The 17,314-nt window shown below is 48.5% G+C and overlaps 1 protein-coding gene across 14 annotated transcripts in view; it reads left to right on the forward strand.

Annotated features, from left to right (window-relative positions):
* NRXN3 (neurexin 3) overlaps positions 1-17,314 on the forward strand; it is a 1,527,623-nt gene that overhangs the window by 13,500 nt on the left and 1,496,809 nt on the right. The window contains exon 1 of one of the 14 annotated variants that reach the window (XM_032406058.1): positions 7,601-7,857. The exons of the other annotated variants lie outside the window; for them this stretch is intronic. The gene's annotated coding sequence lies outside the window, so the exon portion shown is untranslated. Of the gene's footprint in view, positions 1-7,600; positions 7,858-17,314 lie in introns of those variants that run through there. 14 annotated transcript variants of the gene reach the window in all.

Consider the following 17,314-nt stretch of genomic DNA (forward strand, 5'->3'; position numbering starts at 1 on the left):
AGAGAGGGGGGCCAGGAGCAGTGAAGTGACTTGCCCAAGGACACAGAGGTGGTTGATGATAGAGCTGAGGCTGGACCTTGGGGAGCTGAGCTAGGGAGAGTTGCATGACAGTGGTTGGGGGTGGATTTGATAGGACTGGTACAGAGGGAGCCCATGCGGGCTAGATAGAGGGACTCCAGTGACCTTGCTTGAGTTTGGATACTGTGTATAAAGGAGGTTGCAATACAGGTCTGATTTGCTGATCCTTTACTGATCTCCTACCCCATTCCTGTCCACAGTGTACCCCATGTTCTCATCTCTCATATGCATATCTGAGGTTCTGTGGAGGCTTGGGAGGTAGGGAGTGAGAGAGGAATGCCCTCTGGAAGGCCAACATTACTCACAGACCAAGCTGGGGGGTGCAGGCTTCCACAAGCTCAATTTTGCAAATGTCTGCTGGGTTCTTCCTTTGCCTGGGGAGGGGGTGGGGTATCATGTCTGGTGCTAGGGACACAGAAGAGGGTAATGGTTGACATTTTCAGGTGAAGGACATTATGAATGTATGTAATCACAGCACAAGGCCTAGATCTGGACTAGAAGGAACCATGTGGGTTTTCATGGAGGAGAGGATTACTTCCTGCCAGGTAAGGGAGTGTGAGGAAGGCTTCACCGAGAAGGTGGAATTTAAAGTAGATGGAGAAAAAGGACAGAGGATGACAGGCCAAGGAAACCACGTAAGGAAAGGAAAGGAAAGGAAAGAAAATGAATTCATCCTCAGTACACAGGAGATGGATCTTTTATAGCATATAGGTAGAGGGCTAAGTGAGAGATGGGGCTGGAGAGGTATGTTCTGGCTCATTTTTGAAGAACCTGGAATAGTAAGTATTTCAGTTAGGACAAGCTCTTAACAATTGATTGGGAATCCCAACTCAATTTGGCTTAATATAGAGGGAACTCTGGGGGATGGAGTTTATGCAACTCAAGGTTTAGAGAATGGACCTCAGCTATGGTGCACTCTAGGGGTGCCCAATTTTGCTGGGGCCTCAGGCTGACTCTACCCATGGTAGTAAAAGAGCTCTGTGGCTCTAAAGCTCATGTGGGCACACCTCACCCTTGAAAGCTAGAAAGAACTTCTCTTCCCCTAGCCATTGAACAAAAGTCTTGGGCTTCCTTTTGATTGGACCAACTTAGGGCACATGCTCCTCTCTGAACCAGTTGTAACAGGACAGCCTTAAAACCAGGTAGAGGTGGCCCACCCTAACCTATGTGGCTGCTTCACCATGAGTGGGGGCTGGAGTGGATGCTGGTAGCTGTGGGATAGTAGACAAAGGCATTAGGACTTTAGTGTGTGTGTCTGGGGGAGCATGGGACATATTAGAGCAGAAGAGTGGCTTGTTGACTTTTGTAGTAGGAGCAGAACTCTAGAGGTGGGACGGAGAAGTCACTGGATTTGGCAGAATTAGGAGCAAGGAGGACACTGCCTGGCTGCCATGGCTCTACATCTCAGCAGAAGCCACCAAGCTGGATCATTGAGCCCAGTCCAGAATATGGTCCATGTGGGTGTCTGTGACTCATCCTGGCACACGGGCAGGGAGGAGGAAAGGCAGAGCAAGGGGGTAACTACAAAGGACCAAGTGAATCTTCATCTGTCAACATTGTTCTCCTGCAGTTTTTGTCATTCTTCAAAGAAAAGAGGCTAAGAGTATTTTAGGGAAGCCTGAGGGTTGGTGCTTCTTGCAAAATACTTCTGAAGGGTCTTGTGGTTTCCCAGGCAGAGCCTGAGGTGCAGGAACCCGAGTTCATGCTTTATGGATTTGAAATTTTTATTCCTTTTGCAGTGTGTACGTGCACGGCTCCTCCAGGATCAGCTTTGATTGATAGGTGCCTTGGCAACATCATCATTTCCTCAGGGATCTGATGGCTTCAGAATTGCTTTGCTGGTTTCTGATCATACTTAGCTGGCCCTCACTGGGCCGTTACATGCTCTGGACTGTGTTTGGAGAATTAGTTTGCTTTATGCCTCAAAGTCAATAGGATGCTTTTTGTTTCTGTTCCCTGAAATGAAGGCAGAAGTTTTACTAGGGGATCCGCCTGAGCTGGCAAAAAGGGGGCTCTTCTGCCTTTGTGATTTTTCCTCCTGTGTGTGAATCTGTTTGGGTAGCTGGAAATTGAGCTAGAGCGGTGGGGCAGGGATAGAGGGGAGGGGCCTGGGACGTGGTGCTCTCAGGTTTCAGGATTGTTCAACAGCTCTGAGCTGATTTTTGGGTGAGCTGTAGACTTGGGGCAAAAGAGCCATGTTTGAATATTAGCTTTGTCATTCATAGCCATGTGGCATTGGCTTAAACTTGGCTTTGGAGGACCTACCGTGTTCCAGGACTGCCTGGGCCATGCAAATGTTTCTTGTTCTGCAGTAGCCCTGAGGTAGCAGTGCAAATAGACCTCTAAGTCACGGGGGGCTGCTTCATGCCTGCACTGTGCCTGAGCTATCCTGTACTATTCAGACCCTCCTGATATGGCTTACGAGGCAGGTAACAGTGTCTTCACTTTATAGATGAGAAAAATAAAAGCTCAGAGAGGTCAGTAGTTTGACTTGAAAGCCTGCAATGCTCTGGTTATCAAGATGTGGAGGAAAAGCCTGAGTTTTGGGATCACACATGCAGACTGAGGGTAGCTCCCTGCTGCTTATTTACTAGTCAAGTGGATCCCTCAGCACCTGAGCCCAAGTGTCCTTATCTTATTAGAGGTAATGACATAATCTTTGTTGTTGGGGGATGGCTCAGAATCAAGTGACTTGTCTGAGGTCATCTTGTAGTTGGTATTAAGGATTAGAACCCAAGTGGTCTGATGCCACATCCATGTTGATTCATCCATGCTCTGCTCGCCTTTCTATACCACTTTGGTTCTGCCTGGTCTCCAGCAGCCATAGCCATGATACTAATGATGGTGGTAATTTTTATTTTGCATTGGTCGGATTCTGCTGATAGCAAGCTTCTCCATCTGGTGATGGATGGGACTGGCAAGGAGATTTTCTTTCTGTTTTCCTCCTTCCTAATACCTTGATCTGGGTTTTCTTAGGAGCAGGAGTTGAAGAAATGAGATCAGGGCTAAGTGGAAAGGTGAGCTGTTAGGGTCTCAGGGTTTTGGGGATGGGGTAGGTTGAGGCAGGAGGTGAGAGAAATCATCAGATGGCTGAGTGGAACATGGCAGAGTATTTTATGTGTCCTGTGGAGGAAAGGGAGTCCCCAAGTGGAGTGGGGACCTTGGGTTCACTGTGTGCTCTTAGGAGTTTTGTAAATGAGCACATAGGGAGTAACCATGTGCCATGTGACTGTCCTGCTCACACCTCTGGAAGGTTGGTATTGTCATCCTCATATTGGAGATGGAGGGACAAGATGGAGTGACCAAATTGCTGATGGCTCCCCAAGGCCATAAGTATCAGAACAGGATTCAAAAAGGGACTGCTGGATCCGAGGCTTTTTCCACTGCAGGATATCAGTGCTTAAGAAAAATTTGCCTTTCTGCGTATTTCACAGACTCTTAAAAGATCCTTGTCTAACTCCCACCTTCTGGTAGTTGAGGAAATGGAGGCTTAACAGTCAAACGATTTGACCAGGCTCCCCTAGAGGGAGGAGCCACCTGCAGTTAAGGTCACAGGATTTCCAGGCTTACCTTTACCTCCCACATGTGAAGCAGACAGCTGCAGTCCTGCCCAGGGAGGAGCCTGGCAGGAACTGATGGGGCAGTGAGACTACAGTGCTGAAGTCTCGCATTTAGAGCTTGATTTCAGGTCCTTGGAGACTTGGGGGCAAGTCAAGAGATAAAGGCTGAAGCCCATGCACAAGAGCTAGATGTCATGTTGGGGCCTGGATGCCATGGATGCTCAGGCAACGAGAACAATTACAGATCTCGTAAGGAGGTGGGGCTCAGCTTACTGAATGGGGCAGGTATGGGCTGCCATGTTCATTGAATTGGCCTCCTGGTGATTATGATCTGGATTTCTTAGGTCTGAATCCTGGGCTCTGGCATCAGACTGACCCAGGTTTGAGTGCAGGTGAATCTGTTCTGTGTGTATAAACTTTGGGCAAGTGACTACCCCCTCTCAGAGTCTCAGATTTGCCCTTTATAAAACAGGAATAAAGTCACACCCACCCCATAGATGGGTTTGGAATATTAAACGAAGAGTTGTAGGTATACTACCTAGTTGAGTGCTCTCGGAATTCTAGGTCTGGCCTGACCCTCTCCCTTCAACTCACATTTGAATTTCCCCCTGCTTGGCCATCATCTCTACCTGCTGTCAAATACTAATTCAACTCAAACTTCCTGTGCTTTAATATTCTTCAATTTTATCTCCTGCCCCACCCAGTCTTCCTGTTTGAGAAGTAGGCAACTCCATCCTCCCAGTACTCACACCTAACACACTTCGGATTGTTGTTGACTCCTTTCTTGCTCTCATGTCTCAAGTTCAAGCTATCAGTAAAGCCTGTAGGCTCTCCCTTAAAAATGGACCCAGAATAGGACCATATTTCTTACACATGTAAAACTGCTGCCACCACCTCTTGCCTGGGTTATTACAGTGTCCTCCTGTCTTTACTCCTTCACTCTGGACTCTGTGCATTTTTTTTTCCTCCACATAGCAGGCTGGAACGATCCTCTAAAATGAAAGTCAAATTATGTCACTCTGCTCAAAACTCTCCAGTGACTTCCCATGCCACTCAGAGTACGCCGAAGTGGAGAGTCCCAAGGATGACTGCAAAGCCCCACCAGATCTGGCCCCAGCGCCTGTCCACCCTTTCCTCCTTTCATTCTCCTTGCTCATGCTGCCTTTTGAACTTGCTAAGCCCAGTCCAACATCCATGTCTTTGTCCTGGCCGCTTCCTCAGCCGTTTCCATTCCCCAGGTCTCTGCACAAATGACCCTCTTTGAGCAAGCCCTCCCAACTACCCTTCCAGAATAGCACATCCTTCTGAGCCCTCGATCCCCTGACTTAATTTTCATAGCACCTTACACCATCTGACATATTATATGCATGTTCATTTTGCGTATTGTCTGTCTGCCTGAATAGGACCTCATCACCCCGAGGGCTGACTGGGACTCTGTTTTGTTCACACATGACACCTCACATGGGGTGAGCACTCTGTGAACACCTGCTGGATGGATGAATGCCCCTGTCCCAGCTTCCATAATTCAGGTGCCTTGTTACATTGGGTCGCTTCTGCCTCGTCCTTGAGGACAGAATGAGAATGTATCATCTTCCTTCATTCTCCTTCATGAACTACCTTCTAGAGACAAGGGGACTTTTTGAAATAGCTTTACATTTTTTCTCATTTTAAAAAAGGAATACATGTGCCATGTACATGGGGGAAAAAAGAAAAGAGAGAGAAACCCCAAATTCAGTAAAATAAATGCAGAAAGAAGAACATGAGGATCACCTGCAGTCCCACCTCCCAGAAGGAACCACTGTTACTGTCGTGATGCCCACCCCTCTGGCTTTCCCCTAAGTCACAGCTTTTCTTTCTTGGGGAGAGGGATGAATTGGGAGGGGCATTCTACAAATGAAGGGTATTATTAAGGGAGCTGGTGGCAAAATGGCAGTGACAACCGTGGAAAGGGTGTGACTAGGAATTGGAAGAAATTTGGCTTCCATAGTGACTCTCTTTTCTATATTAAGTGGGTTTGTTTCTAACAGATAAGGGTCGCATACAGGGAAGGTGGAGATGCCTCAGGAAAGGTACAAGGGAAATTCATGTTCCCTTTGTTTTGCTTACTTTTCAAAGCTTCTACTTGGATGGAGCATTCTTGAAGGCAGTGGGAGCTGTGTTTCAGTGCAAGCAAATTCATAACTAGTGTGGTGTGTGGGACTGAGTTGGGAAGTTGGGAACTGACTGCAGTGGAAGAATTACTTAGCCTGTGCTGGGAGTTTAACATACAACAGTTAAGGGTGCCTGGATGGCTCTGTCAGTTAAGGGTCTGCCTTCGGCTCACGTCATGATCCCAGGGTCCTGGCATCCAGTCCCTCATAAGGCTCCCTGCTCAGCAGGCAGTCTGCTTCTCCCTCTGCCTCTGCCCCTCCCCCTGCTCATGCTCTCTCTCTCTCATATAAATAAAATCTTTATTAAAAAACATAACAGTTAATGTGTTTATTTCTCATGGCAGTCTTGTGTGGTAGGCATTGTGAGCTGCATTTTACAGATAGCAGAGGGTAGAGAGGTCAAGGGGTACACCCTTGGGAGTGCTGTATGATTTGAACCCAGGGTGCCTCACTCCAGAGGCTATGTTCATAAACACCATGAGACATACTTCCAGAGCAGTCAGACTGGGGGGGGGGGGCAGGTGGGCCAATGTGGAAGTACATTCAACGAAACTGAGGGAGAGGCTGGGAGTTTCCATGGGAGGACCCCTCGTGGGGACTCTCCAGGCCCCAGATTTGGTCTATCATATGGCCAGATGGGCTGTGAGAGCCTGGTTCTGTGTCTTTGGCTGGGAGGTCAACTCCGAGACATGTCCAGATACTGTTGGAAGTTTGGAGGTGGTGCCACCAGGGTGAAATAATGAGGAAGATCTGGAGATAGGCATGGTCGAGAAATCAGACAGCCACCCACTCACATCACTCTTCCCAGTTCAGGACTTTTGTTGTAAGTGACTCCCTGCAGATGGATGTGGAGTTCCAGAAATTGGGGTGAGCAGGGGTATTAAACCATTCCTTCTCCTCTTTGAGCTGTGTGCAAGCTCTGAGTATCTGACCCTGGTGATGGGGATAGGATGGGAGGGTGGGGTGGGAAAGAGGATTGTCTTTTGTGTTCATGAAAACCATGCCAGCTGGGCCAGTGGACTGAGGAGCAGACTTACATTCCTCTATTCTTATGGAGGTGGTGCCATGTGGCCCCAGCAGAGGGGTCTGAGTTCTAGCCCTGCTCCCTTCTGCTGCCTGAGCAAGGGGTATGTATGGGTATGTGTGTGCAGGAGTGCAGGGTATGTGTTGTTTGGATATTGTTATCCTGTCTGAGGGCAGGAGATGGCTCCTGGGAATTAATGTTGCTCAGATGTTAAACTGATACTTACACTTATGTCTTATCCACAGAGTGAGGAGATGCCTGTGGTTTCATTGTCATTTCTGAGTCTTGAGACCTGAGTGGGAAGGAGGGCAAGCGGCATTCTGAACTCAGATGGTGGTATGGGGTTTCAGGTGGGGTGCTTATGTATGCTTTAGTTGGGTGGGAAGTACTGAAGTCACCATTGCCCTGCAAAAATAGTTTGTCTCTTAGTTCTGTTTCTCAGGGAAAAGGAAGTCCTCTTGGATTCCAGTCATTGAACAGATCTTTACTGAGCACCTGCTGGGTCCAGACACTGTGTGAGATGCTGGAGATGGAGTAGGGGCAGGGGTGTGGGTGACCACTGGCAGAGTTGAGGCATATTCTCATGGTCCCCTTGACTGGAGTTGATGATGAATTGGATATGGGGATAAGGGAGAGATGAGTGTGGAGAACGACTCCCAGGGTGTTGATGTGAGTAGCCATCAGAAGCTTGGCACAAGAACTCCTCTTCCAGGGAGGGTGGCATGGTTCCAGATTGCTGGGGCAGATTTCACATATTTCAGAAAGGGGAGGGGTACAAGGGGCCCTGAGAGGTGTCAGCCAGTGAGTGTGAACATGTGCTTTTTTTCTCTCCCTTACAAGAAATTGCCACTTACCAGTACTTCCTGATTTCTTCTCAATCTTCCCAGTGCCTCCTACCTTCCTGATCCCCTACCTGTATATGGAATAAGAATATGGGGAAGAGAAATTGACTTACAGAACATTTACCAAGCTAAGAGAAACTTCAGAAAGCCTGTTCAGCTTGGGACACAGCAAGACCAAACAGTCCAGGTCCGATTCTGATAAGGTAGATATCATTGTCACAGATGACTCCAGCTGACAATCTTCTTTCAAACAATTATGGAATTATGGAATATTAGTGCTAAAATGAAGCTTTGGAGCTGGTCTAATTTAACCCCCGCCCCCTATTCTAGGGATACATAAACTGAGGCTCAAAGGGGTTAAGGCTTGCATAAAGTCACACAGCAGGTTGCTATGGCTGAACATGGGGGCATAATATTGCTTAAGTAACTGTAAAGTTGGGGAGAGGAGGCTGGAAAAGCACCAGAGAAAGGGATCCCAGAGAGTCAAGGCAGTGCTATTTAGGAAAGGTAGGCTAGCCCAGGAGTCCGCTGGAGTGGAGGATAATGCCCCTGACCTGTAAACAGAACTGGCTCTCTCACTAAGAAGCTTGGGTATCAAGAGAAAGTGGGACTGAAGGGGTCAAGATTACAGCTGAACTGGCTAGAAGACAGAGTTCTTCTGGTTATCTGTGAGCCTTCCTTGGAAAGTCCTCTCTCTAGGCACTGGAGCCGTTATTCTGTCATGGTTTGAGGACCACCTTCTTTGTGTCTTTTCCTGCCTCACCCAACCTATTCTGCTAGAGTTGGTATCATAGTGCCTATTTTCTGCAGCTGGCTGTTGGGCTAATTCTCCCTCTCTGACTCTGGACTTTGACCCACAGGGACTAGAGCATGGGAGAAAATGCCAACCGGGTTTGGGGCAGGAGCATGATGTGAGATCCACATCAATCCACTCCCTCCACATGGTAAGGGTTTTCTGGGTGCAATGGGCTGAGTGCAGTGGTTGAAAACCACAGATTAATCCCATTGTGGTCTTACTCTGGCATTTTGATAGGAAGTGTGTTTGAGTGTAGAGAACTTCAGAGTTTTTCTTTGACATTTAAGATGAAAATTCATATCAGGGCTGTGAATTCTGGTTGGTATCTAGAGTTTAGGCTCAGCCCGTTGGGCAAGAACCCACTGGGGAGATGGAGCCTTGACAGCCACCTGGGTGAGGCTCTTGACCTCTGATGTGCTGCTTCTCTGAGCTCCAGGGCAGCTGTGGCTCAGTGGCTCAGAATGGAGATGCCTAGAATGCCTAGAATGTGTGGACAAGGTGAGATCATTGCCACCATTGCCCCTTATTGGTCAGGGCCTAACGTGGGATAGTCTATCTGCATCTGGCAGGAGACGGGAGGATGGACTCATTTACCATGTTGAAGGGGGAACCTCTGGCAGAGTAGGAGAGCCACCCAAGCTGGGTGGGTTAAAAGTAGGCACATATCAGAATGAGCAGAGGGACTCTAGAGATGGAAGACTAAGTAGAGGGGGCAGGAGTCTCCTGGATGCTCCAGCATCCTGAGGTGCTCAGTCCCCATCCTGGTCAGTGCCTGACTGGGCCTGCATTTCAGTCTTGAGTTCTCTCAGGGGCCCAGCCTGAATCTATGCCCTGGCTGGCGCTGACCCCTTGGCACTGATTTGAGTGCCATTTGTCTTTGTGTCTGATCTGCAATGTGTGCAGATGCAGAAGTGGCTCAATTGATGACCTGTCTTCCGGAGCACTCAGGCAATCCTGGGAGGCTCGGTTGCTTAGACATTGCAGAGGTGTTAAAGAAGTGCTTGGTAGAGATCTGCATGGGGAGGTTAATTATGACTGTCCCCCTACCTCTCTCTCTCTCTCTCTCTTTTTTCCCCTGTCTGGTAACCTTAGCTCAATTTAAGTAAGTTTTAAATCTCAAGCTGAGATAATGTTTAATGACTAGTTCTTGAAAAATTAGTTCCTAGGGAAAGCAAGGAAAATCAACGCAAAGAGACTACTGTGAATCAGGACTCTGCTAGGCATTTTCATTGTGTTATTCATTTGTTTCCTCACAGTGATTGTGGAGGGTGTTCATTCATTCACTCGTTTGGTGTGTGTTGAGCACCTAGCATGTGCAAGGTAGCATTCTAAACTCTGGTGGTACATTGGAGCCCAGGACAGACCAGGTTTCTGCTCTCATAGAGCTGAGAATCTAATGAGAAGTGTGGTAGACAATAAACACATAAAAATTAGACAATTTCAGACAGAAGTGACTTCCAGGAAGGTTATAAAATAAAGCAAAGGGCAGGTGAGTGACTTTGGAGAGGTGCTGGGAAAGCCATCTGGGGAGACAACATCTGACCTAAGACCTGATGAACCATGGCAGAGCCCTATAGGAAACAGCAAGTGCAGGCATCCTGGATGGGAGTGAACTTGGCCAGAATGAAGAGAGACAGTTTCACTTCCTCTGTTTTCCAGACGAGGAAACTGAACCTCAGAACCCAGCTTGGCCATTATCACCCAGCTTCCTGGAATAGATCTTTTTAGTCCAAATCCAAGATCTTTCCACTATAACCTGCTGCCATCAATAAACTGCTACTGTGCTCATTTGTAACAAGTTCTTTTCATGCATCATCTTATTCCATCCTTGTAAACTACCATTAGTCCTGCTTGACAGATGGGGAAACTGAGACTCAGGTCAGTTCAGTAACTCATACAGGGTCATGAAACTAAAAACCGGAGGTAGGATTCAAACTTGGGTCCAAAGGACTGACTGTAGTGTCTTGTCACCACAACATGGGGCAGTAGAGTTGATGCCTGTGGGATGGGGGAAATGTCCTCCATTTCTAGAGATGAAACAACACACCAGGGAGTTTGGTGCCTTTTGCATGTCGCCAAGACAGAAAGGATAGGGTAAGGACTCACACTTAGGCCTGCTGGGCTCCTCCAGCTCTAAATCCTGCTTTTATCCGTGTCTGATGGCCATGAGGGGCTGATTGTCACTGGTTGACATAGAGGACACATTGCCAATCTTAGGTATGGGCTCTTTGAAAGGTGAATCGTCTGAAATAGACACTGAACTCCTGTTAGGAGTTAGGAATTTTGTGAAGCACTGTGAAAGAACAAAATGAAGGGAGATATTTGGTTCATCTCTGTGATGGGAAATAATCACCCAAAGGTGCCAGAAATGCTTGACCCCATCCCCCTTCCCATTGTGCTGGGGAGAAAAGACGAATTAGACACGTTCTTGCCCTAAAGGATCTCACAGTCTGGTTGGGAAGGAAGAGCAATAAATATGACCATAATGTGTTGTAGGAGGACTTATTTATTAAGTCATTGTCCATTGTGTTTCTGTGCAGGCCAGGTACTGTAGTAGGTGCAGGGGTACAGTGGTGAAAAGGGCCAACACGGTCCCTTCTTGAATGGAGCTTGTGTTTAGGGGGTGGAAGAAGGAAAGTGAGCATAGAAGTACTGAAAAATCTGAGTACAAACTGGGATAAAGCTATGAAGGAGGGGTGTAGGGATCTGTCCAAAATAATGGGGGGCTCCTCTTGGTCAAGCATGTTAGAGAAGGCTTCCTTATGGCAGAAATGCTTTGAACTGATGCATGGGTTGGAAGGCTCCAGTGGAGGCAGGCTTAGGTTATCAGAAGAGCACTAAGGAGGTCACCTAGCCCAACTTGGGAGTGTAGATCAGGCTTCCTGTAGGTGGTGACAGTCCCCTGGTCTCGAAGGAATCTGCCAAGGGAAGGGGTGGCTGAGATTCCAGGCTGGAAGATGTGTCATGGGCAATGGAAGCAGTGTGTCACGCAAACACACGTTTTGGCACCACTCTGCGCGATCTCCTTAGGAGACCTTTCTGCCCACCCACCTGAAGCTGCAGGGTGAGAGTTTGCTTATGTCTTGAATGTCTGTTCTCCAGCTCCTTCCTCTGAACTCTGCGCGTGGCTCTGAGAGTGCCAACTTAAGCATATAAATTATCCAGTGGGCCTCAGCCCTGCCTAGCCGGCCTGTTCACTCAGTGGCATGCATGCATAATCAATACAGGAGGCTGCCACTGCTTTTAGCTGGTGTGCTGGAGAAGACCTTCCGTGTTCAGTGTTCAACCGCATGCTGGCATTTATTCTCTCCTCCCCTCTCCTCTCCCCACCCCCTCCTCACTTCTTCTGGCTTCCATCTAACTCTGAGGCTCTGTGGCAGGATTTTGCAGGTGGGCCATTGTTCCTGTGACTGCCCCAAACCCTCATGCCCAGCAGCTGGAGAGGTACTTGGCTGTTTAGCTCAACCACATGCTGAGCCTTTCACTCTGCTTTTCATGGCACTACTGGGGCATCTGACCTCAAGACTTGTTGGAGAGGCTGGCAAGTATCTAAGTATCCAAAGTATCCAAAGTATCCAAAGTATCCAAGTATCCAAGTATCCAAGTATCCAAGAATCCAAAGTATCCAAATATCCAAGTATCCAAAGTATCCAAGTATCCAGGTATCCATCCAAGTATCCAAGTATCTATCCAAGTATCCAAGTATCCAAGGTATCCAAGTATCCAAGTATCCAAAGTATCCAAGTGTCCAAGTATCCAAAGTATCCAAGGATCCAAGGATCCAAGTATCCCAAGTATCCCAAGTATCTCAAGTATCCAAGTATCCAAGGTATCCAAAGTATCCAAGTATCCAAGTATACAGACTTACTGGACAGGCTGGCAAGAGGGTGTGGGCTCCCTTATTTCCTTCCTGGTTGGATATTTACTGGTGGGGCAGTCTTTCATGCCCCTCTTGGTGAAAGGAGCTGTGTTGGCCCTGACACCCCCCTCCTTGGAGTGTCCTTGACCAAGCATTATCCCTTTGAAACACTATTGTGGTCATTTTCTTCTTCGGTTTTTAAAATTATTTATTTATTTATTTGAGAGAGAGAGAGAGAGAGAGAGAGAGCAAGAGCAAGAAGAGACAGAGGGAGAGGGAGAAGCAGACTCCCCACTGAGCAGGAAGCGTGATGCGGGGCTCGATCCCAGGACTCTGGGATCATGACCTGAGCTGAAGGCAGACGCTTAACTGACTGAGCCACCCAGGGGCCCCGGGGTCATTTTCTTCTTAATCCCTCCTCTCCTGCCTTAGATCAGGGAGGATAAAAGATGGCTTCTAAATATCTCCAATCTGTAGAGATGTGTTTGTCTTGTCTGATACTTTCCTAATGTCCATTCCAGAACATTGATTGCTACCTATGTATTTTAAGAAAGCTTGAGCCATTATATAGCTCCTCCAACCCAGAGCAAGGGACATTTGAAAATATTTTCAGTTGATGAGAATATGACTCAGACGGACTCTGTGCCACTTTGGGAAATTCCTGGGACCAGGCTCTACTCTTCACACTTGTCCTTTGGCTGTGGTTTGCTGGTCCCAATCTAAGGTCTTGGCACAGCTCTGGATAGGGAAGCGCTCTGCTGGGCTGGCTTCTGCCTGGCACATGAGTGTGGTTTTCTTCTTTTGTTCCCCACTGCTCAGCCATACACTCTTCTAAGAGGAGCTGCCCTTCCCATCACCCCTGCTAAGTGGACAGCGGCCCTGCTTTGTATCTTGTGACCCTGTCCACCCCACATCCCATAGCCATGGCTTATTATGTCAGGGGTCAGCACCCATGGCTAGCCAGCCATGTCCTGTACTATAGTCTACAGCTTAAAAAAGTTGAGTTGGGCTGATGGTTCTTTGGAATTGTCTGAGCTGGTGGTGGCAGTTCCTGAGCTCAAAGACCATGATTTAGCCCTGAAGGTAGGAGATTGTGGCCAGCAGAGATGGGAGAATGGAACATGACACAAAAGGCAAAGCAGTGATGCCACAAAAGGAAGGAAAAGAGAAAAGAGGGTGTAGCTATTTCCTTTGCTGATGGCTTTGTGGTCTTGCCTGTCCTGCTCCTCATATCCTCCCAGCAAGCCCTTAGGCTAACCATGGAGGGCCTTTGTTTCTTGCAAGTTGAAAGTTTATTAAACAGTCCAAGTCCTCTCTCTGAGTTGTCCAGCACTTAGGTGAGGGCAGCAGAATAGAATTTTCTCAAATGGAAGGGCTGGGAGTAGGTTTTTGAGCTATGTTTCCTTTCAGATAGCCAGCAGTCAAACTTCAGATGTCAGCTCATTTTCTACAGTTTGGGGAAAGTTTCTGGAACATTCCTTTGCTTGGTGTCTAGCTGGTAGATTCCTGTCAGGGCCAGGTGACAGGCTTGTCTCTGTCCTATGGTGATGGAGTGAAACACTGGCTGATCAGTGGGTGCAGGTGGGGCTCCTGGCTCCAAGGAAAGTTCTGGTGATGCCAGAAATGGAAGAAGTGTTGAGGTCAGCAGAAGCGTATTGTCAGAGCCTGCGCTGTAGCTTAAAATGGACGTTGAGGAGAGGCCAAGATGAACTATCTGGAAAACAGCAAGAGAGGCCTCACGTGAGAAGAGCAGGTCCAGCAGCCAGAGGCCAGGGCGGATCTGGGCTAGAGCCACTGGAGGTTGGATGAGGAGCATGAGGGCCCCCGGGGTGCTCACAGGTATCTAGCCAGTTTGTCTGTAGGAGCCTTTATTGAATCCGAGGCCCTGCTCCCAGAGGCCTTTGAAGTATAGCAGTTTGAGCCAGGGCCTTCTTGTTTTTCTGATTGGAAGGATAGTAAGAGCAGCTAACGTTTGTTTTGCCAAGTGTTCTGCTAAGCATTTCACAGGCTTTTTTTTTTTTTTTTAATTCCTGTGAACAGAGCTTTAAGGCAGGTATCCTTATTCCCTCAAATTAGAGTCGAGGAAACTGGGGTGTAGAAAACTTCACCAACTTTCCCAAGACCACACAACTGGTCTGAGGTGAGTGGACCATGGATCCTAGCCTCTGTGACCACACGGCCATGTTCTTAAGTTCACTCTGCTACTTTGTTGGTGAAGAAGGACGTGGAACCTCCATGGGGTCCTGTTTCCTTGCTTTGGCTGTGTCCCAGCAAATTGACCTGATGTCCCAGGAGGTTTGTGGAGCCCTAGAGGCTGCCCCCCCGGAAGACACCTGTTGATGCAAGCAGCTGCCTTGCTCTTTCTGAGCTGGAGGCAACCCAATCTGCTCTGAGCCAGGGAGGGACTCAATGCATTATGTACGAGTGGCTGTCCCCCTGGAATGGGTGTCATTGACTTTTCTACCTGCAGCAGGAGAGTGCCAGCCACTTCTGGAAATGAAGCAAAGCCCTGAAAGTTGGGGATGGATGGAGGAGACAAAGGGTGTATGCTGCCTGGGGTGGGGCTCTCTGGTCTGGATTATGATAGCTCTTGAGGTCAACAATCTCTGGCAAGGCTGGTGTAATGGGAGGCATTTCAGGAACAAGGTTTGCTGTGAGGATGGTGGTTGGAAACTCCTCTCTGGTTCATCTGCTCTGTTTGGATTAGGGAAACTTGGTATAGCACAACGGCAGGCGATGTTGGGAAGGGGGCCAGCCTGAAACTTCAGCCATCTGTTAATGGGGCAATGGTTTATGATGTAGCATGAGCGAGTTGCCTTAATTGGGCAGAACCATCAGATAAGGTTGTAGCCGTGGGAGGAGAATGAACAAGGGTGTATCAGTTGTGGATGTGCGCATGGTCTTGGTGAAAATCAACTGCATCGTTCTCAAAGTGCGTCCTCAGTCACCTGGGAATTTGTGTGAAATGCACATTCTTGGGTCCCACCCCAGCCTTCCTGAATCTGAAACTCTGGGGATGGGGCCTAGTGAGCTGCATTTTAAAATGCCTTCTAGGTGATTCTGATGCGTGCTAATGGTCAAGAACCACAGCTGTAGAATAAACTAGGGTAAGTGGCGATATGGTGTCCTGGACAGAGCTTACAGCTCTCAAGAGGGAAGAGAAAACCTCGCACTTGCTGGCTTCCTATTGTGTAATGAAAAATATACTTAATTCTCCTTGATTTCATCCAGTTAGCAACAGTGGTTCTCCCAGTGATTCAGGCCAAGTGCTCCCATGGTCTAAATATCCCACCCACACAAAAAACCTTCACTGACTTGAGTGGGGGAGACCAGTGGTTTGATAATGGTTTGGGCTGATGTTTCCTTGAGGTGGTATGGTGTAGCTGAATGAGAACCTGCATGGGGATTCTGCCCCTGCCATGTATTAGTCTCACCGACGGCGACATGGCTCTTCCTGGCTCCTGGACTCAGGTTCTTCATCTGAGACATGGCATGGATTTAGAGCTCTTTGAGTCCCCTACTTATGGTGACACTCCACAATTCTCAGAGATATGCCAAGTAGAGGCCATGGTTACATCATACTGGAGACAGAAGTGTTGATGTTGTCATATAATATGCATTAATATTGGAAGCGACAGCCTGCTGACCATCTGGAAGAATCTCCTAGGGCACTGAAGGCCCTGGACCCTGATTTGAGAACTGCATTTTCGGACAGGTGCCTCATTAATAGAAATGACTTCCTGAGAATGTAGCCAAATAGGCTGCCTGACTTTGTCCCACACTGCCAAGCCTTTGAGCACAGAGGCCAACCTACACAAAGGGTGAATCCCCCAGCCCCTGGTCTCCCTCTGTCTGACCTCCCTGGGGCTCACAGATCTGATGGCTTCCACTGGGTTCCTTGAATGGGTATGTGTGCTGAGCTTTGGAGCCATGGCAGGAAGGACGGTGGAGAAACACCCAGCCTGCGAGTGTTCTGTCCTTCCTTGGCTGAAGACACTGTTCAGGCATGGGGGTGGTGGAGTGAGAAGCTGGGAGTGGGGACAGGGGGAGCCTGCATCGAGGACTGCTTGTACTCCCTTTGCTTCCACGGGACTTTGGCGTCAGAGGGAGAGAACACGTACAAATCTGCTGCACTTGACCTTTTAAGGCAAACCAACTCGTATGTTTGCTACATGAAGGGGCTGCTGACAAGTCTCAGGCTGGAGGCAGAAGGTGGAGGAGAAAGGAGAAATATCACTCCCTTGGGAAGGGAGCTCATGGACTGGTGAGAGAGGTGGGGCAGCGGGCAGAGCTAGAGCGCTTGTGACATTGTCACACACTCTGACCTGCTTCTCCTCCATCTTCTCAGGGGAGGGGATTCTAAAGGGTGCCTCAGGGGCCACAGGAAGAAAGCATGATTCAACACGCCCCACTCACACCTCTCTCTGAGCGAGGTCACCAGGGCAGAAGTGGTTTGCAGTGACCAAGGCCCATTACAGGCTAGGGCCTCAGCCAGGGACAAGAATGGGTGGCTGATTCAGATACAGCTCTGAATGGAAGCAGCGGGACAGGAGAAACTCTCATAGCGCACCCCCACCTCCCCTGTTTCATCCCTCCTGGGTCTCCTTGTCCACCATAAACTCAGGAGGTGAGCCTTGTCCAGTCTTCCTGGATTGGAGAGCAGAGTGCCATTCTGGGGGAAGTAGGAGGGCAAACAAAAGGCTGAGTGACTTGACAGCATTTTCCTGCCTGAAAATGAAGGGAAAGTCTGTTCTTGTCTATAACCAGATAGGGTTTGACAGAGTTTTTAAAAGAAAAATATCTGAGGGGTGCCTGGGTGGCTCAGTTGGTTAAGCGACTGCCTTCAGCTCAGGTCATGATCCTGGAGTCCCGGGATCGAGTCCCGCATCGGGCTCCCTGCTCGGCGGGGAGTCTGCTTCTCCCTCTGACCCTCCCCCCTCTCATGCTCTCTCTCTCATTCTCTCTCTCAAATAAATAAATAAAATCTTTAAAAAAAAAAAAAAAG

The sequence above is a fragment of the Phoca vitulina genome, unplaced genomic scaffold (genome assembly GCF_004348235.1).
Source record: "Phoca vitulina isolate PV1807 unplaced genomic scaffold, GSC_HSeal_1.0 scaffold7, whole genome shotgun sequence".
NCBI classification, from domain to species: Eukaryota; Metazoa; Chordata; class Mammalia; order Carnivora; family Phocidae; genus Phoca; species Phoca vitulina.